This window comes from Podarcis pityusensis (genome assembly GCF_964106645.2).
Source record: "Podarcis pityusensis genome assembly, chromosome: 12".
NCBI lineage: Eukaryota > Metazoa > Chordata > Lepidosauria > Squamata > Lacertidae > Podarcis > Podarcis pityusensis.
In genome coordinates, this window is record NC_138037.1 from 39,391,419 (window position 1) to 39,419,236 (window position 27,818).

The 27,818-nt window shown below is 40.6% G+C and overlaps 1 long non-coding RNA gene across 4 annotated transcripts; it reads right to left on the reverse strand.

The window, feature by feature from the left end:
- LOC308459551 lies at positions 1–27,456 on the reverse strand. 4 transcript variants are annotated; one of them, XR_013978123.1, is made up of 4 exons: positions 27,331–27,438; positions 14,618–14,705; positions 8,273–8,409; positions 1–3,709 (listed from the first exon to the last, which is right to left on the reverse strand). It is a non-coding gene; the product is annotated as an uncharacterized lncRNA (long non-coding RNA). The 4 variants fall into 4 exon arrangements; XR_013978124.1 differs by having other exon boundaries at positions 27,323–27,420; XR_013978122.1 differs by lacking the exon at positions 14,618–14,705 and having other exon boundaries at positions 27,323–27,456.
- Between the last annotated feature and the right edge of the window lie 362 nt (positions 27,457–27,818).

The following is a 27,818-nucleotide window of genomic DNA, read 5'->3' on the forward strand; positions in this document are numbered from 1 at the left end:
ATAGTTTCAGTTATTTATTTATTATGACATATCATAGGGCAATGTGATATTTCACGCTCCTTAGATACCAGTGTACTAGGAAAAGCTGCTGAACAGAACAGAATAGAATAGAATAGCGTACAACAGGATACTTAGCAGCAGTTCAATTTTGCCCTACAACAGAAATAAAGTTTACAACTTCTATAAAAATTTGAGAAAGAACACCTGCAAAGCAACTGTGAGAAGCACAGAAATGTGAATATAATCTATGTATAGTTAATCCAGCTAAAATCCTGCAATCCATATTCTGGGGAGATTGATGACTTGAAAGAAAAGTTTATACTTTATAACCGTGATTTTAATTATCCACTTAGAAACCTTAATTCTGGGAGCTAGTTAATGAATGATACATGCGACTGGTTAGAGAGATTTTTGTCCCCACCACCACCTCATATCACAGCACAGAATACATATTATCAAGTAGCCAATGGCTTTTCAAATTTTGGGGGTGGGGGGCTTGTTTGCATTTTAAATGCACCAATCTTGTTAAACCCTTTTTGGAGAGAATAGAATAGAATAGAATAGAGGCCTAAATTTCATTGTGCTTGTTCCTCTTTTCCACTGCCTGCTTCAGATATGGGGCACTATATGGGGCAGAACAACAGGGTTCCCAAAACACTTCATAAGAGTCCAGGCACAGAAGAAATTAAATGAACCAGATAAAAATCTGTCTGCCCTTTTCACAGCTAGGACAGGTCATAAGCATGCAATTATTTAGTGAGATTGTGATGAGACAAAATTAAATACAAACTTTAAACACAGCTAGGAGCTCTTCCTGTTGCCTTAAAAATGCCTTGGGCAAAGACAGTACAGCTCAGGAAGGAAAATGTTGAGCGATTGCTAAAATAATGTAACTGTGCTAGCAGCTTTCTCCTTTAGAAAGCAAGTGCCTTCCTTACTTGGATTCCTACTGAAATTAAAAGAACAGCAATGTTTTATCTCCCCAAGCCACTTCTCCCTATGTGTTGTGTGCATTTTTGTTGTCAGAATCAAGTGAAAACAGTTAAATTGTGACTATACAATCAAAATATGTTTCTTGATGCCGGAGTCATCAGTTTCAGAAAGTATCCTTGGCTGTTCCGTAGAGCAGGATCGTCTCTGTTATGGCACCCACTGTTTGTGGTTCTCCCTTCCACCGGGAGATCAGGCTTGCACTAGATTCAGGTAGGTAGCCGTGTTGGTCTGATGCAGTTGAAATATATATATAAAAACAAAAAAACTGCCCAGTAGCACCTTAAAGATAAAGGTAAAGGGACCCCTGACCGTTAAGTCCAGTCGCGGACAACTCTGGGGTTGTGGCTCTCATCTCGCTTTACTGGCCGAGGGAGCTGGCATTTGTCCGCAGACAGCTTCTGGGTCATGTGGCCAGCATGACTAAGCCGCTTCTGGCGAACCAGAGCAGCACACGGAAACACTGTTTACCTTCCCACCAGAGAGGTACCTATTTATCTACTTGCACTTTGACATGCTTTCAAACTGCTAGGTTGGCAGGAGCAGGGACCGAGCAACGGGAGCTCACTCCATCGCAGGGATTTGAACCGCCGACCTTCTGATCAGCAAGCCCAAGGCTCAGTGGTTTAGACCACAGCGCCACCCGCGTCCTCCAGTAGCACCTTAGAGACCAACTAAGTTTGTTCTGGGTATAAGCTTTCGTGTGCATGCACAGTTATTCAGATACAGTCACCAGACCCTTATATATAGTGGGAGGGTGGGGTGGGGTTTTTCTCAGGAGGGTAGTAGGAGATGGGTGATTGACTCAATGGGTATGGTAAACCTGTTGACGACTGTTAACGACTGCAATTAGTCCTACAGGAAAAAGCAAGGGATAGTATGCAGATGATTAGCATACGTAATGAGACAGGAATCCAATATCTCTCTTAAGACCAGGTCTCTCCATAGTTTTCAGTTTAGTGATAAGTTGTAATTCAGGAACTTCTCTTTCAAGTCTATTTCTGAATTCTTTTGTAATAAGACAGCTGCTTTGAGATCCTGTATTGAATGTCCTGGGAGAATGAAGTGTTCTCCTACTGGCTTCTCTGTCTTGTGATTCCTGATGTCACATTTATGTCCATTTATCCTTTGGCGTAGGGTTTGGCCTGTTTGTCCAATAATGCCAGCAGTGCCCTTCAGCTCTCTAAGCACACGAAAGCTTATACCAAGAACAGGCTTGCACTGTTATCTTCCATTAGCAACTAATAAAAAATGAATAAATAAATAAAGGTAGGTCCATTTATTTAATTAACTAACTATCTATGGGATTCGGTGATCTCCTTGTCATGTTAATCAAAAGCTTCCTGTTAGAAATGTAATCTTGTTGAATTTATTGTTTTTAAGGGAAATTAGCTTATCTTTTGGAATTTTAATTACTTAATTCATAAGGCACATTTCAATAAAGAAGATCTAGAATTAGCTAGAAATCATTTAAACCAATTACTTGGTCCCTTTAAATAGGAGAGTGGAAATGATACAGATGTGATATCTTGCTGAGTTGCTACATGGACCACACCTTTGTTTGTGTGATGTGCTCCAGTCTTTGCTGAATATCTTTGTCAGTCTGTACCTATCTCATGCCTTGGAAATGCATGTCACAAACAAGACTTCATGGCAGGATTTCTGGACTTTGGATATACCACATCCTGTACCAATGAAATGCAAGTTTACTGTCATATGTCATCACTTGCCAATGTGTGTTAGACATATGCATTTCTTGGGGAGACCACCTGATCATGTTTGCACTTAAAAATAAAAATCACAATTGCAAATTCTATATTGGCTTTCTTAAGCACCAATAATCAGTCAGCCTATTCTTTCCCTCTCACTGTTATTTTAGCTCCAGGCCCCACTTTTCCCACTAAGTTTTGGAACAGAGATATTTACAGAACTCCTACTCACATCATTTAAAAATTGTCCCAGCACGACTTGTCCGTGTGCACAAACTGCCGGGGGGGGGGGGGCTCTCATAAAATGCCTATCATATCAGTATTTTATGTTTAAACACTTTTTATTTCTCCAGACAATGTAAAATACACAAATGTGGCTCCATGAGGAAATGTTACAAAAGATATGATAAATACGGTAATAAAAGTCGAACATCTCAAAACATTTCACTGGCTCCATGTTCAGAAGAAACTGTTTACACAGAAAAACACACGTCAGGCTGCTTTATTGTTGTTATTGCGTGTTAGATGTTAGAGATGCAATCTGTCTGCTTCACACATAAACTACAGTCTCCAAGTATCTTTGAGCATTGCTTCCAACAGTCAGAGCAAGAGAGGGGGAGGATAATTTAGGAGGATGTTAAACCATCACTTCACTGCAGGAAAGAAGATTGTCTACAATGAGTTTACCACAGGGCAGCGTTCAGTCGAAGCTGATTGAACAAGCAGCTGGCATGAAGCATCCACACTGAAAACATCTGGGAATTGGTGCTGGCCATTGTGTTTATATTGGCCACACTATAATTCCATCAGAGAAGGACAAATTTCCTCAGTCAAGACACAAGGTTAAAATGCTGAAGGTGAACAAGCCAAGCAAATGCCAGGTTGGTAAGTTCACCTTTCCACCCTGTGTTTTACACCTCGTCATTCTAAAGGACATAAAAGTTGAACAGTCATGTCTGTACTTCATTTAGGCTGGAGAAATGTCACGACCATCAGAATGTGGCAACTCTCTGGAAGAGGAAAGAGTAAGTAAGAGAATTCTGTTAGCAGCAAAAACAAATTTAGCAAGTAGCTCAAGATACAGATCAGAAGCTTAGCTCCTGAAAGGGAAAGATTTATCTTTGGGTTGATTTTGCTCCAAAACAAAGTCTCTCTAAGTCCAGTGTTGTGGTTTGTGCATTACAGTATTCCCAAGTCGGGAAAGCAGGAGTTTTACAATCTGTTCTTGAAAATCCGGCATTTTATGAAGATTTTGTTAGCAAATACATGATAATCAAGGACCTTTTCTGCTCTATTGGTCCAGTTCTTAACCACAATCTACTGCAGTTTTCCTCAATCCGCTGCAATGCCCAGAAAAAGCTGTTTAGCAAGAGGTGAACTATTAACAAATCAGCAACTCCTAAAAGCCCAGTTCTTATGTTTGCTTTTAATGTGACAGCGTCAAGCGAAAGTCACAATACTACTTTAACTATGTAAGTTTCACATAGCGAATATTTCTTATGTGTGTATACAGTGCAATAAGAAGACAGCTCATAATTGCCTTGTTTCAAAACACCTTTCTCTAGGATTTTATTGATCCATGAAATGAAACTTTAACCGGGATCATTTCAATTAACATATCCAAAGGTGGCACATTTCCCACCACTTGCCCAGAATGTCAGCAGTGGGAATCAATGGAGCAACTCTATATTTTCATACATGATATATTAAATGTGTGTGTGCATATGTATACATCAGACCAACATAACAGAGATATTAAAATCCAAAAACAAAATGTCTTGGCTTCCACATACTTTTGCTGCTGTGACGTGAAGGGTACTGGAGTCAAGGGACTCAGCTACACTGGTAAAGAAAAGGGGATTTATATGCTTTGTATATGCAATATAACATTGTGCCACCAGATGGCGATGTGGTGTCCCGTTTTTCTCTACCAGTTTTCCCTGTTTAAATTTACAGTGCTTTAAATGGAAACATTTCTTTGATGTGTCTAGATCCAGCCAAGGTGGCTGTTGTAATGGAGAATATTCAGAAGTGTGGCATTTGTTGCAGATGTGGAATGCCACGTATTATAGTCCAGGGTGAGGCCCCTGAACTGAAATGCTTTGTAACTGGCTGTTCCTTTTGTGTGACTTGATCTATAGATAGGCTTGGCAAGAAGAAGTCTGAGTGGAAGTCCAGATCAGAAAGCATTTATGCATGTATTCTCATCACTGAGCTCCACTTACAAGGACTTTGGTAATGCTCTAAGAAAGGATAGGTCACCAAGAATGGCTGTAAAATTCCTGGCTGGTACAACATCTGATTCTGCTCAGTTTCTTTACTCTGCTTTTGTGGGTATTCAGCTACTCAGCTACTTTAGCAAACTTGCTCCAGACCAGTTAGAAGATCACCAGCCTTGCAAGTGAGACAGAGAATCCAAATTATAGAGCAATGGTGGTAGAGCAGTGGTGGAAGAGTTTCTGTCATGGATCCTTACAGGGATCTGGAATACAATGTGATTCACAAACCACTGAAAGTACAGACTTAAATTAGCTTAGCCTCACCAAAGCCAAAAAGAATCTCTCTGATTAAAGCACCTGTATGCTGGCTTAAGTAGTTTTTATATCACTTTGTGAATCATACAAAATTAAGTGGCTATAACTATATCTCAGTCTTGAAGTAGAAAATAGAGCAGGAAAGCTGTTAGAAAGTCTATAAACTTGTTAGATTACTTTGGGGCGATAGAGAGATATGGAATAGCAACATTGTTTGGTTAACTCTATGTGTGGGTTATATCTTATTTTATCTTTATTAAGTTTTACTAGAGATTTTCTTGCCTTTGTATGAGCTGTCAAACATTTATGTTTGGAAACCTTTTAAGTACATAGGGCCACATTCCGTGCAGTCTGATACGAAACAGATTTCTCCTCCCCGAGTGGGTAGGTTTTGTTCCGACTTGTGCAAAAATTAGGAATAATTTCTTACAAGTTCCTGATCTCAATTCATGTCTAAACCAGATACAAATACATAATGGATTACTTTGTTCATTGAATAAACAACCCACAAATGCAACTTTATCAAGAACATTCCCGTGAAACAGATCTATAAACCTCGAAAATGCAACAAGACCTCATCAGGGATGTTAGGAGTAAATCTTAATTTGTCATTCATGAACACTTCAACCTGCCCCTCTAAATGAAATATGTGCTCCATCATTGACAGGAACGTAACAGACGACACTTTGGAGATACCAAATGAGACTTGTGGGACTGGTTTATTGAACGTTACACAGGTGTTAACTATAGAAGTGGGCTGTATAAGCTCAGCCTTGATGTTATGCAGAAGCCACAAAGTCAGTGACGAGCTTGTCTCAGTCTGCACTACTACCTTAGAACCTTTTGTTATTTTCATCTTGAATGCACCTAATTATTATGTAGAGAAGTTCTATTTCTATCCATGGAGAAAGAAATAGGAATGGTAGTATGTGGTGAGTACACAGACACCACAAACCTAGTCCAAAAACCTGTGGATTTAGGTCCTATATCTCACTTATATCCTAGATAATATAAAACACGCTGAAGTCTCTTCTTAGCTTCACGGTTCAGAAGTTCAACTGTATTGATAGCAGACATCATACCAATGAAATGGCACTTTGATGCCTCTAGAAGGCGCCAGAGAGGAGTCAAATTGGCCGTTCCAGAAGATGCCACCCAAGGATGCTGCACAACCAATGAATGAAATTAATTTGAAAGATCTGGTTTGTCCTCCTGATCATAATAACAGATGTGGACATAAAGATGCAAGTTATCAGTGACTAACAGGGACACCCACTTTTGTGGTGTCATACCTAAAGAACAAAGCTCTCCATCATTACAACAGGCAGGATGGTAACCCTGAACCCTAAAGTATGAGTACCTAGTGTGACCTGATATCATCTTGCAGATGCAGAAAATAATAAAACAAATTGTTCATCTTGTGACAGCAAGATTTATTAGTATTAATGTACGTATTAGTCAATACTGGTAACATATATTAAGCAAAGTATATTTATAAGCTGACATTAATTGAATTGGCAGTACACATGTAGGAAAGGTTAGACTCCAGATCTGTTTATTGCAGTAATAGTCACACCTGCTTCTCCAGCTTTGCACTGGCCCAAGTTGGCATGGATTATAGTTAGAGTAGGTGTAGAGCCGTACCTGTGCAGATCGCACCACTTATTAAAGGCTCTGATGTTTTAAAGAATTGTCAGTGGAATGTTGGAAGGACAATTTTTATCATGATCAGTTGGATCCAATTTCATGTCATGGTTCTAGAACAGAAGTCTTCCAGGCCAAAAGAAAACTTCTGGCAAGTAACTCCAACTCAGCTGTGGAAGGCCATTAATCTGAGGCAGCTCCAGTTCCACATTTATAAATGCAATTCTTCTTAGGTTTCAACATTACGAAAGCAACAGTCTGTCTTAGCCAATAGGCCAGAATGTCCAATGCAGGACAGACCCACTCAGATAAATCTAATAAGCAATAGGTGTTGTCTCTAAAGATATGGAATGCCTAGGGAAATTGAATATGTAATGTGAGGTGTAAGGCTGTTTATCTGTTTTGCCTGTTATTAGTGAATGTAATATACATTTGCCCATCTAAGCATATTCTGAACAATTCAAGATTAGGGTGAATATGAATATCTGACACAAGGCAAGTGATTTAAAATGTTGCTTCTAGTAGGGGGTATAATGGGGGGAAATACAACTTCTATATAATTCAATCCCTAGGTTTCTTGCACCCTTGGACATTAAGTATAAATGCAGTCTTCTTTTCAGCTGTACTAAGAATGATATGCATGGCTGGTTGGGGGAAAGAGTGATATACTAGGCTTGCCATACATCAGGAAAATTCCTGACATGTCTTGTTTTTGGGGTGTAAAAATGGCGTTGGGGGGAATGTTGCCGAATCGGCAAAATGTCAGGGAAAACCCAGATGTAACACGATGGGAAAAACAGTGGAAACAACTCCAAAGCTCAGCAACTTTGGGGGTCAGGGATTTTACTTTTTGAAATATGGCAACTGTAGATATACTCAAGGCCAGACAATGCGTTTCATGGCTGAGCCAGGATTTAATCGTAGGTCTCTCATAAACCAAACCCTGCACATCTAACCCTTAAGATAAAGAAGCTTCATGAGTTTAAGAAAGAGTCTGCCTGAAGTAAATATTATTCTCCCAAGATTTTCAACATTATTTTGTTTTCCCCCACTCTCTGCTTAATGGCTGGTTTACTGTTTTGTTCTGCTTTGCATAGTTCCTCTTGCCAGTTTTCAGTATGTTTGAGAGCTTTGTTCCAGACCAGTAGCCATGATGGCAGACTGTGGGCAGTGGGGTGAAGCAAAGAAACTTTGGCAAAATACAAAAAATGTATTTACAATGACGATGACAACAAAGGACTTTTTTAAAAAAAGACGTTTGATAGCTTCCAAATGGAACGAGGATGTGAAAAATGGCAATATACTCTGGATAGAGGCTGTACAGCGTAATATTCTGTTTTAAAACACCCTAATCTAGTAGAGGTCAAAGAAACAAACGGACATAAGAATGCTCACCGTACACGTTTTGTTTGCATCCTGTCAAACAGAGTAATTTTCTATTGGCTATTGAATTTGCCAGGAATTTTGGCGTGTTGGTCTGATGTTGCTTTGGGATTAGCAGAGCTTCTGTGCTCCAAGAACGCCTGGACAACCTGTGCATTTGTAAGAGAACAGATTATTCCAAAGGTAATGTCCCAATGCCCTTTCTTACAAAGGCAATTTACATGGTAGATGACGACCTTCCCACTTCTTGGAGAAGGCAGAACATAACTGAATGTTTGAGAGATTTGCTCAGACAAATATCTATGATAGCAGGCTATGGACAGCAGAGTGAAACAGACATTTTGTGAAATATCCCCCCCATCCCAATAGAACAATGGTAATAACATCTGGGAATAAAACATATTCTTTATGATTAAGGTCAGAAGACTGGAATCAAGACAAAGCATATTGCGATATTCTTTATCATTGTGTATATGATCAAAAATTGGTTTCCATTCTACTTTAAATTACTATAAAGACCTGCTTATTTGAACTACTTTGTTTTTTTAAAAAAAAGAAGCAATATTTTTCACCCTCTGTATGCAAATCCCGCAGAAATTCAGGCATCCTTTGACATACTCTGCATGCCCTGTATCCTATATACAAGCCTTTTTTTCTAATTTACATGCATTCAGCTGCTTGCTTTATGATTAATATGCTATATATTCACTTTATAGAGATACTTGCCATCCATAGATTGCTTTTGTGGTTAATTCAAGGCCCTTTTCTTTGTCTCCCATCCATTAATCCAATGCACGTGCTAAAGTCTCTCATGCATCAAGAGAAGAATGCTCCCATATTGCCGCGTATGTGATGCTCCTATATCATTAGCCACCCTTCCTGTGTGTTTGTTGTACAGACTTCCTCTGCTTTCCTTTTTGGGCAAATGAGAAGCTGCTGGCTGTTTTGCATTTTTCTGTTCATCAAAATAAGCAAATTAGAAGCAGCAAGCACCACTGAAGAATTTGATGATGGGTTTATAGGGTGGGGAGTGAGTGGGGGAGAGTAAATTAGCTCAAAAAAGTGCTTAAGAGACTTTGGGGAAATGGCCTCATAAATCCTCACAAGCAAAACTGGTTTCGGGCCAGGTCTGCGGGATGACGAAACCGAAAGCAGGTTCCAGGGAATGGGGGAATCCCCCATCCCAAATACTTTCCATTTATACTGGACTCCCCAGTTCATCACTCAGCTGTTCAATAGTATGCAGAAAGCTGTGAGTGGAGTTGCTCTCACACAAGGAGGCATTGCATCTTGTTTCCACTACAGTCCTGTGTGCCTTGAAAAGCACTCCTATGGGTTAGGGGACTTCCTGGAGGGACTCTATGGGTTGTGGCACAGGGGGCTGCAGCTGGGGGTGGGATTTGGCAGAAATCAAAAGATCCTCATTGGCAGAAGGGAGTCTCTGACACTTTTCGTGCCTTCGCCTGTGAAGACACCTACCACAATGTCCATTCAACTCTCCCTCACAACAGATTCCAATAGAGGAAAGGGAGCAGGTGAAAGAAGGAAGAATCAAAATGTCCAAACCCGGTGGAATAACGTGCTGTCTTGTAAAAGTGCAACACCCAGTGGGAGGCCCGGAGAGCATCCTTTGTGTGTGTGTGTGTGTGTGTGTGTGTGTGGGGTGCACTTAGGTTGTGGTAGGGAGCTGAAAGGTGGTTTATGAGGAGATTGCGAGGGAGTTCTGAGGAAATCCTGAGGTAAATTGGTTGAAGAGCTTCAGGGAGGGGGTAGCTGAAGCTCCGGGGGGAGAAAAAGAAACTATAGAGAGAGTGAATAAAAAGAACCACAAACAGGATATGACAGCAATCCCCCCCCCCCCCAAATATAGTGTTAATTTAACAGTAGCAGCTCCACAGTCAGGGAGCAACAGAGACTGAGGCCTACAAGCTGCGCCCCAGCCCAGGACTGTGTAGCCAGAGACAGCTCTGAGAGACTCTATAGATAAATAAATTACAACACACATTCCTCCCCCCACTTTTTTACTTTAGTTTAGGGACTCACCGTAAATCTATTTGAATTACCCATATTGCTCCTTTTCTCCCCCTCTTGTGAAATAATAAATCCTTTGATTGATTTGATTGACATCCTATGCCCTTTTAAAATGTGGTTTTGTGGGGGGGGGAGGTGTTATTGGGTTGTTGTTTTTATTTTGACTATATACTTTGTGGTTTTATATTTTGATTTTGTTCTGTGAACCACCCTGAGACCTCCTGGTATAGGGTGGTATATAAATTCAACAAATAATAATAATAGCAGTCCCCCCCCCCCGCCCTCCATTTTATGAAGTTGCCCACTGGTTTCCTTTCTACATTGTGTTAGGGAATGTGGAGCCAATGGGCTGAAAACAGCACACACTGTTTTGGGGCTCTAGCATTGTGTCCCTCATAGATGCCATTGTGGCCTATGGATTCCCCACCTCCATTGTCATATCACTGTGGCGGAACTGAGCCCAATCAGTGGTGCAAGTGAGGTCATTTTAGATTTTAAGTTTGTGAGCTGGCTCTGCTGCATTTGGGGTCTGTCCTGCTCATTCTGTGGCATGGGGCCCTGGTCCTCTATCCCAAAGTCCTGCCCTGAACATACCAGAGCCCAATCCCAGTTGCCCAACATGAAATTGAATCTCAATAATGCAGGACACATCTCAAAGAAATTGGACATCAAGTGAATTAGCTATTTGCTTTTTGGCGAAGAAAGCACGGGAGCGATGCTGGCATATCAAGGGCAATTGCACAACTACAGTATATTGTTCCAGATTGTGGTGAGGCAGAAAGGTTGTTTTCAGAGGTCCCTCCACCGGCAAAATGCTCTCCTCTCTGTCCCAGGTGCCTCCATTTACACATTTTTGGTGCCAGGTGAAACACATCCTCTCAGGTCTTCACTTGTTAACATCTCTATAGCTGTTGCTGTGGTAACCACTGACAAGGCAAATTAAGAAGGGCCTATTTAGTGGTAGCTACAATAGTTGTTCCTTCACATGTTAAAGTAATAAGAATTAGCAGTTGCTTAGATTTGTCTCTAGCACTGATCAAAATATAGTTGTGAGGCAGATAGCCAAAGTCAAGAGAGACAAGTTAGGCTCTGCATGGCTGTTGCCTGCCAGACCTACCTCTGCTTGGTGCAAACTTATGAGTTTCAACATTGCACTGCACTTCTAAACAACGCATAACAATGATTGGAGTTATAGTCCAAAACTATCTGGAAGACAAGAGGTTCCCCGACTCTGGTTTAGACCGAAGACATATCAGCTACGACACTATCAACAGCAGATGTGAAGGAACTAGATCCACGTTCTTCTATTAAAAGGTAAGAAAAATACATACGTTATGAACATCATTTACTGGAAAAATAAGAAATGTTAACTAGTGACAACTTGAAAAACAATATGCAAGTGAGCATGTTTGCTCAGTGCCCACTAGGCAGGTCTTTGCAAGCTGTGATTTTCAGCATACTACTGGGAATTTAACTTATTTTCTTTACAAGCACCTACTTGTAAGGTCCCTCAGTAGCACAGTGGTTTTTCTTGAGCTTAGCGTGTCATGCGCGTAAAGGCAGTGACTATTTTCCCAGCACGCTCCAAACAATTTGAAGCTTTTTGCTAGAATAACAAATTAGTACTCACCGTAGCCAAACCCACAAATATTTGTATAATTAAACAGCAAGCTTAGTAGTCAGAAAGGGGAAAGTGTTCTCCAGTAGTTCATGGCGCCAAGTGGATTTCTCCCCCTATCCTGCTAGATTTAGTTAGATTAGCCAATCTGATAGATAGGGCAACCCTAAACATATTAAACAGTACTTTGAAGCATTCCCTTTCAGGAATGTTTAATTCAACACTTGCTTTGATATTTGGAAGGTCTGAAAAACACTGAAGGTGGTATTTAAATAAGTTCTGATCTGGCACATAGACCTTGAGGCTTTATTGAATTTTAGAGGGTAAGAATAATGAAATGCTAGATTAGAACAAAGGAAAAACAAAAGAATCAAGGTGACTTTTTGCATTAATCCCATACTCAGGATTCTATTAACCTACTAAGGGATATGATAGCCAAGGGGTTCATTCACACAGTTTGCTTTGTTCTAATTGGTTGTAGGTTCAGGTTTCACATAACTTGCATCTTGTCAGCTAAGTGGTAGTGTCAGCTGGGTGATATAGTCTTCAGCCTTTCTTGTTGTAAAGAGCTGTTTGGCCAGTTTATGTGAATGTGGTGCTAGCTCTATGTGTGGTTGCAGTGGTTTTCAACTAACTCCAGAAACTTAAATATGCCAGAAAACTTACTGGAATTCAGGTGCTAAACATTGGTGCGTAATTGCCTATGAAGCCAGCACAATAATGTTGTAACTCTGACAGAACATAATGTTTTGCAATGATATGCAGATGTTGATATGCACCGTCATAAGCATTTATGTGCTGGTCACAGGACTGAGCTGATACTCATGCTTAAAAGTAGTCTATTAACTGCAGTGGGAATATAGTGTTCCAGTCTCAGTGGTTGCTGAATCAAGCTGCTGATCTTTAACACAAAGTCAGGTTATTGAGCTACTGAGCTATTGAGTTCTGAGTGTTATGGCAACATTGCAAATGCTCCATAGTTGAGGATGATCAAATCTGCAAGGATATGGTACATCATGAAGAAACAGCTAACCTGCTTCTTGAAGGGTCATAGCACAATTTATGATGTAGAGACTATAGGTGCTAGTCAAAGAATTTCTAATGCCTGTGGTGTGACTAGGGAGAGCCCCACATTGAGATAAAGATATTTGAATTATTTGGCTGTTCACTTGCTTCCACTTTGGCAGGTGTTATCAGAATAGGCCTTTGAGCTTGGTGGAGAGACAAAACATCAATGATGAAAACTCACAAGAGTTCGGGGGGGGGGGGTTAGGTTTCAATATCATTAAGGCACATACAAATCCATTCAGGTTGTAAACAAGTTGTACAGTCTCACATATTGTGCTCACTTATAATTTCACCTGCATGTACCCACTCTAATCCCCTTCCTTTGCAACCGAGGAGAAACAACAAAGCTAGGATTGGTGATGTTCCAGTCTTAAGATATATGCTTTTAAGTCTAAAAGTTCAATCCTATACATTTCTACTCAGAAGTAAGGGCCACAAAGTACAATGGGGAATAGGGTTGTATCATATAGATTGTATTCAACTAAATTTTACTCAGAATGGACCTACTGAAATTAATGGATGTAACTAAGGTACAGAGGTGTAAAATTTCCAGAAAGTTGAAGCCATGGGGCGTTGATTGTAAATTCTAATTATTTAATTGATTTCTTGAATCAGAACCAACTTGCTGCAAAGTGAGGCCCTATTTGTGTTTACTCATCAAACCCACTCCTTTGTTTTTGCTGATTTGCTCATAGTGGGACAGACACTTAGCATACTACTTGCCTCTGTCCCCAGTCTTATGCCCCCTCTGCATATTACATCTATTAGCCTCATTGTCTCCATACGTTACTAATGTAGGCTATTCTGTCTAACCCAGATTAAAGCATACTGTATATGGAAATCAGGGACGCAGGTGGCGCTGTGGGTAAAACCTCAGCGCCTAGGACTTGCCGATCGCATGGTCGGCGGTTCGAATCCCCGCGGCGGGGTGCGCTCCCGTCGTTCGGTCCCAGCGCCTACCAACCTAGCAGTTCGAAAGCATCTCCGGGTGCAAGTAGATAAATAGGGACCGCTTACCAGCGGGAAGGTAAACGGCGTTCCGTGTGCTGCGCTGGCTCGCCAGATGCAGCTTGTCACGCTGGCCACGTCACCTGGAAGTGTCTGCGGACAGCGCTGGCTCCCGGCCTATAGAGTGAGATGAGCGCACAACCCTAGAGTCTGGCAAGACTGGCCCGAACGGGCAGGGGTACCTTTACCTATATGGAAATCAGAGTGGTGATCAGTAAATCTCATAACTAGAACTCATAAACTAAAATTCTTCTCTTAACCTGAAATTATTTTCAAGAAAGGAGAATGCATTATTCTAAAATTGTTTTTCATGAAAAAAGTAGAGTAAACCGAAAATTCAGGGTGAAAGTCTTCTAGAGCATTTATGGTAGAGCACAGAAAATAAACTAGCTGGGGCTTTAACTGAAAGGAGCAACTAAGTATGGATTCACATTATAATGCAAGCCAAGTCAGGTGCTCTATAATCATAGACCATGAATAGTCCTTCACGGCTGAATATGAAAAAGATGGTTTGCCTTTCATTCCTGTTCCAAAAAACAGTGGCCCATTTACAATTTGTGACAGTAAACCCTGATAGCCACACAAGCACATTAGCACTGGATTAAGGGAGATTAGATGCTATGATAACTCACATTCTGAAGTCCCATGCCTCTCTGACCATATTGGTTCCACATTTTCTCTCACGTCTTCTCTCACTAGGCAGAGCTGCTGTTTGTCACTCTGTAGTGATAAAGGGGAGACATCATCCTGCTGCTGCCTTTCTGTTTGAGAAGGCAACGGTGAAAGCATTGGGTCCTGCAGCCAGCCCAATGCAAGTGCATGATTATTGAATAGATGGTCCCTCTGATAAAGTTAATAGGTTGTGCTCTTACTGACACAGCCATTCACTCAGGACCCATATGCTTGCACAATGGCAGCTGTGCAACCACACACCACTTTATGTTCCCTAACAAACTCTCTCACCATCTGGTGCTGAATGCAACTGCATCACTAGTGATAAAACTGAATCCAGGAGCACCTCCAAACTGTGCACCTTCACATTCAGGGAGAGAGAAACTCTATCTGGGGCAGGCAACTTACTGACTTCCCAGACCTGGGAGCCACTCACCCACAGAGCCTTGGTCTTGCCAGGATTCACATTCAGTTTGTTAGCCCTCATCCAACCCACCACTGCATCCAGACACCAGTCCAGGGCCTTCAGATGTTACAGAGAAAGAGAGTTGGCTACCATCAGTTTACTGGTGGCACCTTGCTCCAAACCTCCTAATAGTTTAGTGGGCTCAAGCCTATTGAGTTCTCTCCCAACTGAGGCTTCTTCCTTGATGAACCTCAGGTGCACGAGTAAGACTGTCTTGTTCCAGCCAGCATAAAAACTAAAATAGTTTTATGATAAAAGTTATTCTTTTAATGGATCATCTTCTGTCTATTGTTTTTATGTACACAGTTTTGAAATGTGAATAATGAAGTGGTATATACAAGTTGTAAATAAAATAAATAAATAACATTCCAGCCAGGCAAATGCATCTGGAAAGACATGGAGCGGGACCAGTCAGTGGTGTAGTGATGCATTTCCCCCTTTTTTGGCAATGCATGGCTGGCCACCATAAATTGAAATATTATGCAAATCTAGCAGAGAGAGAAAATAAGGCATGCTGTTCATTAAAGGTTTTATTTTCTACAAAGGAAAGGAATCCCAAATAGGTGAATAACAAATTTTGACAGGTGTACCTAACCCCCTCCTCCCCACTATGTTGTGGTAGAAGTGGCAGCTGCTGAGGTTGTTTTTTGTTAACATCCCCAAGGACACCTACACTGGTTTTAACCAGTTTCATTGCAGTGGGTTCTTTCAATGAATAGTGGTGGGTTGTGATAGTAACAGCCTAAGATGTCTAGTTCTCGTGCAAAACTGTTCCCCTGGGCTGATTTCCAGGACTGATGGGTTCATTTAATACTATAGTGTAAGTTCATTATATGGACACTATCTGGAGGGTACATAATCCTTGCCCTGTAAGGCATCTGACAAAATATGCTCAACACAAAGGTGGCTTGGGACCATTACATAGTTCACAATTAGCCTACTGTTTTATTCAGCCCTAGCTGGCAGTATAACACCATCATTAATTTTACTTTCCTTATGAAACAGCAGCACTTTGTTACAGATACAGGCCCTTCCCCGCCCCCAGAAATGGGGACATGTCCCTTTAAGAGGTTTGGACTAGCTACCTGTCCCAGAACCGCCAAACAGGTGCAACTTCCAGATGAATTTTTTTTTTTTTAAAGCAAAGCACAACATTTTCGGAAACTGAAGACTTGGTGAAGGAGGATTTTCCCCCTTCTAATTTATTTTTAAAAATCCATACACTCTGTATTGAACACAACAACAACAGATGTCCTAGGAGTGAATGCAGGGCTGTAATTCACTCTTAAGGTTCTGTTGCTGTTCATAAACTGCTCAAGCGCTTTATGACATAAGCAGAGTCCCTCAAGTGAATTATAGCCATCTATCCACTTTGGGACCATACATTATCATATGTAACTGGCAGCCAAGATACAGTTGGCTCATGTCACAGACTGGCTTTGCAAGCAGATTTCTAATAAGGCAGAAGTGAATCTGTAACAGTAGGAGGAAGCTTATTTTTTATTGCACCCCACCCCTTTTATTAGGAGGGACAGGAGAGAGCAGAGCTTCCACAAGTTTCCTAGCAGGCTGAAAGATAGTGATTTGGGGGTGGGTGGGTAGGAATCTCTCTGTTAGATATACCAATGAATGAACTGTGGCTGCTTTTAAATCTTGCACGTCCCATGAAGCCGTCATTTCACTTGCCCTGACTGCTTTGCATGATAATGGTGGAGCTGTACATTATACATATGAAGTGATATGTGGAACAGGTGTTCTGTCCCACAGCAGGTTAAAATGGGCCATATTCCTTTGGGAAATAGACATTTCACAGCAACAATAACAACAACAACGAAAGAGGGACCCAGATGGAAAATATTTCTGTATCAGTGAAGCTTTAATATCACCATCTAATAAAGATTTAAGATGTTTCTCATTCTAGCACAGTTTTCAACTTATGCCTGAGAATTACACCAGATACACCATTTTGTCAAATGCAGTGGCATGCACAAATAATTGACCTATCACAGCTTTATCATCAGCAATAAACAAATGCATTTTATTATTGGTTTCCTTTTTTTTTTTTTTTTTAGTCCCCAAGGTGAAGTTACAGAATGTTACACAGTCAGATTATATAGGCTGTAGCAAGGGTGGGGAACTTTTTTCATCCCAAGGGTTATAATGCCATTGGGACAAACCAGTCCTGTTATTGTGCTTAACTACTCGGCCTCAAACCCATCCCATTAGAATTTGTCACAGAGAACAACCACATGTCTGTTTCCTGCACTCTTATTTGGGTGTATTAAGCAGTGAGAGCATGAAACCCCCACTCTGAAACTGTAGAGTCCGCACAGTTTTGCCATATGCAGTTTAGCTTGCATGTGGAGAACCAGTGTGTTGTAGTGGTTAGTGTCAGACTGGAATGGGGGGTATCTGGTGTCAAAGCCCACTTTAGCCATGAAGTTCAAAGGGTGATCTTGGGTCAATCTCTCTCTCTCTCTCTCTCTCTCTCTCTCTCTCTCTCTCTCTCCCCCCCCTGCCTAACCTACCTCACAGGGTTGTTGTTAAGAAGATGGTAGGGGGAGGAGAACCTCAGAGTTCCTTGAAAGGCAGGTTAAAAATGTAATATGTATGCACTGCTGAATTAGAAGACTGGGGTCACAATTCCATTAACATGGATAGGAAAAAGGCAATGCAAAATTACTAATGCATTAGTGGAAGATTTTATACTGCTTCCCCTGCTCCACAAGGCATTATTTTCCCTCCCATCCAGGAATAGCAGCAGTTCCTGGGATGGAGTGTACATACCAGGCCTCTTCCTTGCACGATCATGAAAACTACATGGACTTCCAAGTGGTATCCAACTAAGTTTGACTCAAAGTAGATCAATTGATTTCAGTGGGTCTGCTCTGAGTGAGGGTGTTATGGGGTGTTAGCGAAGGGGTAGTACCTCTGGTAGAGAATATGTTGTGCTCCTTCTATGGTAATTTGACCACCTTTGCTCCCCAACCTGCACTCAGCTCTCACCCGTAGCTCCTATAAGCTGTCAGCATGTAACGGCCACACCCTGGGAAATGGCTTTGATTGACAGGCTAAACCAGGGGAGGGTAGCTGATGCGTCTCAAGCTCCTGTTGAGTTAGCGACTTCCCCTATATGCGAGGACAGGTTCCAGCAGATTGAAGACCAATAGTGGGTCCAAAAGTCAAGAAGGTAGCTACTGCATGTGTTGTAGAGGGAAGTGAGGGGCGGATGGGGCTTGTCAACCTGGGAAGGTAGCTCATCTAAGAGAAGGAAAACTGATCCTAAACTTCCTCTGCCTTGTAGCTTTACTCATTCGTAAAAAAGTCTTTGGGAGTAAACCCCGAGGAAAAATCTGTATCCGCTGCCTTGTGGGACATCTTTGGGGAAGGAAAAGGCTAAGTAATAAACCCTACACAAATCCAGTGTGGAGTCCCTAAGATGGTTGGGTGGCATTTTGTGTGCCTCCTTCCAGCAACTCCTGCAACCAAGCTGGTGGCAAATGTATTGCTCTGCTTTTCTTTGGACCCCATCAGCAAGGCTTCCCCCTGAAAGTAAACTTTAAGAAACCAATTTTATTCTGTGACCAGGATTATGTGACCAGAAATAACCCCTACCAGAAGAATGATGACATAAAAACATGTGTGTGTCTTAGCGTGTGTATGTGGTAGAGGGAAGGCATTAGCTCACAGTTTCCGCCCATCCATATTGTGCTTTAAATCTCCTCCCCACCCACCAATCATTTTGTAAGAATCCATCCTGATCTGGGCTGGATCATGCCATGTCTCACCTAGCTTTCGTGGTGACACTGTAGTGACAATGCTGTCCTAGCATTCTGTTCTGTTGATTTAATTGCCAGTATAACAGCTATGGGATCAGGTTGGGACTGACATTAAAACACACACACACACACACACACACACACACACACGTGTCTCCACTATCAAAACATGTTCTATAGATTATTTCATAGGTCACTAAGTAGCCTACTTTATATACCAAAGTGCTGGCATTGCACAGAACCTTAGACTCAGTGGCACATAAATATTCAAGCGTGGGTAGCCTGCAAAAAATTGTAAAGATGAAATAAGGAAGGTGTGAAGTTAGAGGCTTGATTTATATGAGGGAAACTTGCACTGCGAATATTGCTGTGGGCCTGGCTCCTAGAGACAAGATTTGTTAGTACAAACTGTCTCTAAATATTTATGCTCCGCTAAATAATTGCTAAATAATTCCAGTTCTCAGCTGGAAATTCAGGATTTGGACTAGCTGAAATTAGTCATGGAGTAAAATGGTATATTGGTATTTTATACAGCAGGACTCTTATCCAATGACACTTGTAAGTTTCAGTATATAATTAATATCCCTTTATAAAGTGCTCTCTATGGCCTGACACTAGAGCACTTCTTTGAGAAGTATTTCGTTGAAATAAATGAAGCACTTAAAGGCAATATATTCAGGGTTATTTATCTGAGAATTATTAAAGACATTTACATTTTCTAGCTCCAACTGTATGAACTTCACTGCATAACCTTCTTCGCTGTAGTCCCAATTTGCTTTTTTTTGTGTGTGTGTATGTGTGTGTGTGTGAGAGAGAGAGAGAGAGAGAGAGAGAGAGAGAGAGAGAGAGAGAGAGGCGCACTAATGAAAGAGAGACAAATGATTCTATTACTGTCTTTAGGGCACTTTTTCAATGATCCATTTTGCCACCCTTGCCGATAGTTTCTGGGCTCAAGATTAATGATAGGTCCTCTCTAAGGGGTATTTTTATAGAGAGACTCTAGAAGAAATGATTTTTTATGAACATACAGCCATTCATTCAAAGTACCAGAGAAACAGACACAGCAACAATTGCTCATGACTTATGTGGTAACAGGATTATTCTAAAATTAAAATCCAGAAACAAAGCAGCATTAAAAGAGATATGGTCAAAGTTGGGAATATTCAGGTAACAAAGTAAGATAAAAAATCTTTAGAGCATGAACCACTGAAAATTGAAGAATTAAGCATCTCTCCCAGCTCCACTAAAGTGAATGCTACTGTAGTTAAAATACATTCTGCAGCATGTTCATGTACTTACATCTTTATTTACTAATAAAATCTAAAATATTCTACTGATTCCTCTTTTTGTGGGGAAGCCTCCCAAAATGTAACTTTTTAAATGTAAGACGGTAGATAAATAAATATTCATTTGCACTTAGCTTTACCATGAAAACCCCGTCCCCTTTTTAAAAAGCATCAATTTATCCAAACTGGTGATGGGAATTCTCTTCCAGTTTTTGGAAAACCCCTATCTTCTCCGTTTCTTATTTCTTGAACTTAAGAAATGGCTTGATGTGAACGAACTTTGGTTCTTTGAAGAAAATAAGGGCACTGAAACATGTATTCCCAAACTCGGAGCATGGGAAGATTCCTCAAAAAAATTATAATTTGGCATAATATTTGGATTGTTTGATTATGTATAATTTGGAATATTTAATGTTGTTTGATTGGATTGTTAAAGTGAGAAATTTAATAAATATTATTTTTTTAAAAAAAGAAGAAACGTGTATTCTCCACACAACACAGAAATGATGTTATCAAACCATGACCTCCAATTACTATATACGTATTTGTCCTCTTCTTCCTCCAAAGAATTCAAGTCAGCATATAAATTTTCCAGGTCCCAAATTTATTTCACAACCATTCTAAAAATTAGGTTAGGCTGAAAGCCACACAGAAAGCATTGTAGGAATATAGGGTTAGGGTCCCCCTCATCTTACTCTTAAACTACACAACACAAGGTCTTGACTATGCCAACAGAAATTCTAGACCATGTGCAACAAGGGAGATGACAAAGTACCCAGCTGAAAGCTTGGGCCAAAACTGCTTCATCCCACCAGGTATTCATATGTCAACTAGCTCAGATGCAGGGATTAAAAATGGTGCATTGTTTTGTTTTGTTTCTATTTTTTTGGCAGAACTATTCAGTGGACTGCCACCAGAGAGGTGGGATAAAGTCTTGAAACTGGAAACGCATTGTGTTATCTGCTTTATTTTCCACAAACTCACCTTACAGTCTGAAAATTAAACACTGGAAACATAGGAAGGAAGTGGGAGCATTGATAAACTGAGAAGCAACTGCAGTTGTTTCAGTTGTACATGCTTAGGCAATTAGCAGTGTAAGTTACAGAACATGAGTATTAAAAACATGAGTATTGGGGAGTTATGTCAAAGGTTGCAGGGCAAGAGTTGGTTTTGAATAGGCCCCCATATCACACTAACGATTATTTCTAGGAATCACAATTAACCCCCCACTCTTAATCACATAATGTTACTCAACTCACTTCCTCCAGCGCGCGCACAGATAATTTATTTACATGTGCCATGATGCACTGGCTACGAAATATGATGGTGTTGGACTTGCCTTTCAAATAGGAGTCTGTCCCAGTCACACTGAAAAGGGGTAATGAGGAGTCTGGTTTTTCCCCCAAGAACAAAAGGGGTACCAGAATAGGGGTGAAGAACCCTTCCTCCCCTACCCATGGCTACACCCCACCCCAGCTTCTACAAAGATACTTTTCTCTCAGTCGACCTCTGATTTACAAGTGAGCCTGGCTGCATAAAATGTGCCTGAGTGATGGGTCCAAAGGATCAACAACAGGGGGAGGGGGGCGATTGTGAACATCAGGTTAACCCTCTTGCACTCACCAACAGGCAGCACCTACCACAAGGCAGAGAGGGTTTAGGGGTATTCCACTAGTGTGCCATTTCCACTGCTGAAACTGGGATCCCAATCCTCAATGTGATATGCATCTAAAGATATGTGAACTGGGTGTAACAGCAGTTAAAGAAACAGATCTGTTGCTGTTATGTCTTGCATCAGTCTGAGATACCTGACGAGTTCTTCTTTCTTTCCTTTTTTGCATGGGTTGGCATTATAGGGTTCTTGACTAGAGCTAAAAGCCCCTTGTCTTGATTGTAGTAAACCCACCCAGTGGTAACCAATTTGTAAGCTGCCCTGGGAATATTTATATTGAAGGGCAATGTATTAGAAAATCAGATTAATTAGTTAATCTAGTTTAAATAGATTAAAAATTAGATAAAATTTTAAAATTTAGAGAGGAACTTTGGATACTTTCAGGCTACAGCATACAACAGAGACTAATCTTCTGGAGCTGTTACATATATTTGAATATTTATGCAAAAAAAAATCTCCTTTATGAAGTCTCAAATGCTCCAAATCTAGCTTAATCAATTAAACAAACATTAAATGTGTTTGAATATCTTCTCTCTTTCTCTTATCAATATAACTCTCAAATGCTTTCCCTTCACCGCCCAAGGTGATGAAAAATAGATTCATTTACTCTCTAACTGCTCATAATTGTGGTTTCAAGAAATTTTCTTCTGATTTTTGAAGCCACAAGTAGACTTTATGTGGCTCTAAAGCTGCAGTTGGTTTTCATCCCACAATACTCGAGGGTATCACTCTCCTTCAGGCAGCTATTGTTTGCAATCAGAAGATAAAGGCACTCTGGATAACACTCCCATAATCATGTTAATATTAATACTTTGGTAGATACTTTATCCTCTAGTGATAGATTTAAACAGTTCAGGGTCCCCCGCCTCTTATGTTCAAATCCTTACGAACAAAGCATTAGCAACTTGATCCACAGATCAGGGCAAAGGGGGTTATTCTCACAACATGTAAGCACAGTATACCCATCTATCTGTGCAATGGCTGTATAACTATTTCTTACAGAGAGAACATGAATCTTCCGCTGCCTGTGCAGTCTAAGCACCATTTGTTTCCTATAATTTCTACAAGTTGATCTGCATCTTCTGAAGAAAAACAAACACGAGAGAGCCTTTCTGGGACTGCACTACTTAACAAGGACAAATGGGGCAAAGGTGTTTCACATAAAAAGGACCTATAGATAGAAAAATAACACATCTGGGGAAATGACTGTCTCACTGAAAATGTGCCAAGTCTGAGGGCTTGCTGGCTTGTGGAAATTGACACAATTATCCTGCCAGGGGGATTCTGGAACTTGTGGTGGTAGTTACCTCTGCTGTTGGAATTGATATTTCCCTGCAAAACTGAAGAGAACCTGTTGCCACATCCACTGTTTTCACCCATTAATATGCTAGGTTGTTGGGGGGTGGCAGGGGAGGTGGGCGATGGAGGCAGGTGTTCAACATTTAAGTGGAGCAAGGCCCTATTTGACTTGTACCTCTGAAGGAAATTCATCCTCTGCCTTCCATCTTCCACCAGACATCTCCCCCTCCTCGTTTAATCCCCATAACAGTCCTGTGAGATAGGCTAGGCTGAGAGACAGTAACAGGCCCAAGATGAGCATCACGGCCAAGTGAGGATTTTAATCCTGGTTTCGCAGGTCCTAGTCCAACAGGTCTGGAAGCCGCCCAGAGTGGCTGGGGAGGCCCAGCCAGATGGGCGGGGTATAAATAATAAATTATTATTATTATTATTATTATTATTATTATTATTATTATCATTATCAAACTGTTCAACAGCCTGCTCAATAATCTGGTCCTGGTCAAAAACAGCTTCAATTTCAGTCATCAGAAAGAAAACTAATCAAGTGTGAGACCAACTATAGATATTTTTGACTGTTCTGCAACTATTTAGGGGAGTTTTTAATGTTTGAAGTTTTATTCTGTTTTTAGTCCTCTGTTGGGAGCTATCCAGAGTGGCTGGGGAAACCCAGCCAGATGGGAGGGGTATTATTAGAGTTTAAAAACCTTTTGGATAGGAGATGGCATGGCAGAACACATGGAAGCAGTAGCTGATGGAAACTAATAGGTGCTGAATGAACAGACAGGGCAAGGAAGATAACAGGGCAAAAAGAAATAGGCTCACTGGCAGATGAGTGGAGGAGCTTCTTAAACCTGACTGTAAGCTTATAAGTAGATCTGATGCACTTAGGCCTGCAGATTAAAATTAGCTAATATATATATACAGCCATATTCCATACCACTTTTCGTATCAGGATAACAACATCACAGCCTGTGGGGCTATCTGCTTCTAGAAGAGGTGACTACGTTATTAGAGTGCACCCAAAAAGCAGGTCTCTGTTTCTTCTGGTGCCTGGTGTGTATATTGATGTTGGTATACCCCCCCCCCCCAAAAAAAAATCTCTGCTGAGCAGTGTACAAAATTCCAGCTGTTTGGCATTTAACCAGGTTTGTGTTTCCGTCAGGACAATAAGGCACAATGGAGACTATAGAAGGCCTGAGTGTCTTTTTGATATATATTTTATTTACATATATATAACCAGAAGCTTTCAATGGAGGGGCTCACAGCAGCAACACCCAAAAACATGCTAGCTTACTCCATAGTAGCAGCATCAGCATCCTTTCTGTGCAACCTCTTTTGAAGTGCAGGGCACATCACAACCTAACTGTTCCTCTTTGCTTCCTGGTTACTTCACTGCCAACCCTCTTCACTAAACTAAACCCTTTTTATATACAGAGAAAGGCAGGGAGGATTCCATTCATTTGTATTCTAAAACCCATTTCCTTTGGTGCTTTGAACTCCTCATGGCTAATCCCCCAGGTGGTCATTCACAAAGAGATTTGGACTAGGACTTCAGTGTCCAATACGCAACCTAGGAAGTGTGCCTGCTTGAATAGCTTTTACATGTGCTAAGAACAGAAGATTATTAGTGGGTAATGCCCTATTACACACTTGGGTCTGCTATTTCCTCTAAGGAAATTAGCTTTGACGCCCCCTAAATTCTACCCCTATAAATCTATAACAATATGATAATCTCTAGCAAACACTATAGATACCTCAGATTGTCTTTTCTTACTCACCAGTGTTATTCATGTGCTGTCTGTGTTGAGTGACACTTGCTAACCCACATCCACATTACACCCTCATCAGGTCTCTATATCAATTTCACTGTGCCAGGGTTGCTAGAGATATGGCAGTGGGTGTTATCAGTTTGCTGAAATAACAACTGATTTTGTTGCTCACTTTCCTAATTACTTGCATACATATTGAATGAGACAACCAAACCTCCTTTTGTCAATCTGCCCTAAAATACTTGGTTTATAGGGGTTATTGGCAATCCTATGGCTCTACCACTCGAGATAATACCAATTCCACCCACAAAGTGCTCTGGTGCAGTGCTCTAGTGTCCTGACCATCTGTTTTGTGGAATGTGATAAAATCTCTTCTATAGGGCCTCAGTTCTAAACATGACTTCATAGCACTTCAAACCACACAATCTGACAGGATGAGTGGCACTGCTAAAAACCTGCAAGTGAAGCTTATTTTTAAAATGTTGGGGCTATTCCAGTAATTACATTTATCTTATGACAAAGGCAACTATGATGTGTGAAATAACTGTCAAGATCAAGTATAAAGGAATGCAGAATTCATCAATAGGGGCATGCTGATAAAGTAATTACCTTATTATTTGGTGAAAATGACCTCATTTGATATTGATCAATTGGCCTTGATAGACCCACAAAGTGAGAACTATGTAGAAGGTTGAGTGGAGATCTTTTGGTGTACAGCAAATTTTCTGTCTGAACTTTGCTCAGAGGAAAGTTGAGGTTGTTAAGTCGTGTACTGGAAGTCATATACTGGAACATGTCTGGAACCCTTAGGAATATTCATTTCTGTTTTAGTGGCTTTGACCTGCTTCAAAATTAGTAGGAAACCATGGTTTCCTCCTCTGTGAACAAATCTACATATGCACTCTCCCATCTGCTTTCTTTTTCTTTTTTATGTCAGAAGAGGAGCCTTCGCTTTTAAACTAACCACCATTTCCCATGTTACTCAAATCCAGGGAACTGTGCTTAATTTCAACTAAGGTTAGTAAGAACAAGCCAGGATCAAACCTTAATTTCTTATCGCTTTTGAAGGTTACTAGGACTACAGAGAGTTCACAAATAACCTGATTGTAATGGTTTACAAGTACCCAATGTATTGGTGGATCTATAGCTTTGGATCTATAGTGGACAATTGAGAATATCCAGTATTGTGAACTAGAAGTTAAAAACATACATAGCAATCAGTCAACTTTATGGTCACAAATAAGATAGTGTTGCCCAAAACTAGGACATGTCAGGAATTTTCCTGACATATGGCAAGCCTAGACTAAGATCCTTGTCCATTGGGAGGCTATTCTTGTGCCTCCCTATAGTGAATATAAAGTGTGCTTTGCTGTTCAAAACAGCTGGTGAGTATTATTTTGTGATCTTTGTCCCTATTCTATAGAACTTGGTCCATTATTTCCCATTTCCAAGAAATATTGTGTGTCCACAGTCTTTTAAAGTGACATTTTTGTCAGTTTTTTAACTTTGATTTTCAAACTGTCCAAGTTACTTAATATGTAACTCTTTTGATTACTATTACTATTGTATTACTATCGTACAGTATTTCATTATTCCTAGTTGGGTAGGAATGCCAAATACAGTGGGCCTGCCACTTACGTGTAATTTACTTAGGTGGTTATGACTGAAAAATGAATGAATGGAGAGCAGGGAAAACCCATCACAGAGAAAGCTTGTTAGTTCCTCTGCCTTGCTTTCTGGGCTCTGAGAAGGTCACATGAGGGAAAGCCGCTTGCATGACCTGGTAAATGAGGCAGAGGGCTTGGCCTGCTCTGGACAAGTAGGGATGGTCATGCAGGGGGTGGTTCCAGGGGCTTCCTAGCTTTTCATGATTTTGCTGTTGTGCATGGACCCCCAGAACTGAACCCTTGCATAAGTGGCAGGCCCACTGTACTATTATTTGTGTATGTGTTTGTGTATTCAGATTAAAGCTGTGGATGTCTATATTGTATGCTTCCATGTGTAAAGGATTTAAAATTTAAGATTTCTAAACTGAAGTATTAATAGTTTTGCCTAAGTCTGGTGGGAGTTTGGATTCTGGGTGGCAACTGAACCAATAAGACAAAATAGAAAGTTACAGTAATAAACACAGGCACAACCTCTTAATTAAGGAATATGGAATATAGCACATCAAAGGGAAAACTTTTACCTATTATTAATTATGACAAAAATTTCTATCTCATAACATTTCACATAGCAACTGTCACCAAGAAGATCTACATTTTGAGCACATCCATCAGTTTTTATCCACACAGACACAGACACACTTTCACACAGAGCTTATTACTATTTCATCTTCCCTTACATCAGCTTTCTAAAATCTTGATTCCACAAGACGGTGAAATATGGGCCTACCTTTAAACATATGAATCAGCCCAAATGCTCCAAGAATTAGACAGAGACACATTGAATTGGGGCCCCAAACTCTATATGATGTACTCACTCACTGCCCTTCTATTTAAGTGTAGGTAGCTTTGCAGTGCTTAGCACATGTAATAACTTGACCTAGAAAACATCTCTTTGGCAAGTTCCCACAGAGCATTCTTTATTATGAACTTTATTAATAAATAAGTGCTGTTATCAGTCTTTGATCATGGCTATCTTTTAGTTGAAGTTGATCCATCTCCTTTATTCACAGTTGTGAAATTGCTTGGATTGCAAAACAAAGTATTTGATGAGGAGTCATTACAAGACATGAGAAATTAAATGGCACTTCAAAAGTTACATGTAAAGTCGAGTGAACTGGGTAGCCTATATTGGTAGGAATCTGATTCTATAATTTGGCATCATAAAAATAGCTTAAATCGGAGGCTAACAGCTAAAGCCCCATCTTACAAGACAAATGGATCAA